The sequence below is a fragment of the Fundulus heteroclitus genome, chromosome 18 (assembly GCF_011125445.2).
Source record: "Fundulus heteroclitus isolate FHET01 chromosome 18, MU-UCD_Fhet_4.1, whole genome shotgun sequence".
Lineage (NCBI taxonomy): Eukaryota > Metazoa > Chordata > Actinopteri > Cyprinodontiformes > Fundulidae > Fundulus > Fundulus heteroclitus.
The window spans coordinates 20,097,568-20,097,819 of record NC_046378.1 but is presented as its reverse complement, the minus strand read 5'-3'; positions in this window follow the sequence as shown (position 1 = coordinate 20,097,819).

Here is a 252-nt window from a genome sequence, read left to right as displayed (position 1 = left end):
AACTTGTGCTATGTGTTCAAACGTTTAGAAACACACTCTCATTGACATCGGGATACTGTGGAAAGTTATGTTCGGTCTTACAGCCGCGATCCAAGCGAGCCGACGATCTCCTTTTATCTCTGTAACTCGTTCAAGTAAGGTGCGCTCAGAACAGGTTAGCACTGCTAACCGTTAGCGCTAACAACCACTCGCGAATGTTAATGTACTTTTAACTAGCTGCTATTTGTTTTCCAAACGTTTAGAACACACTCT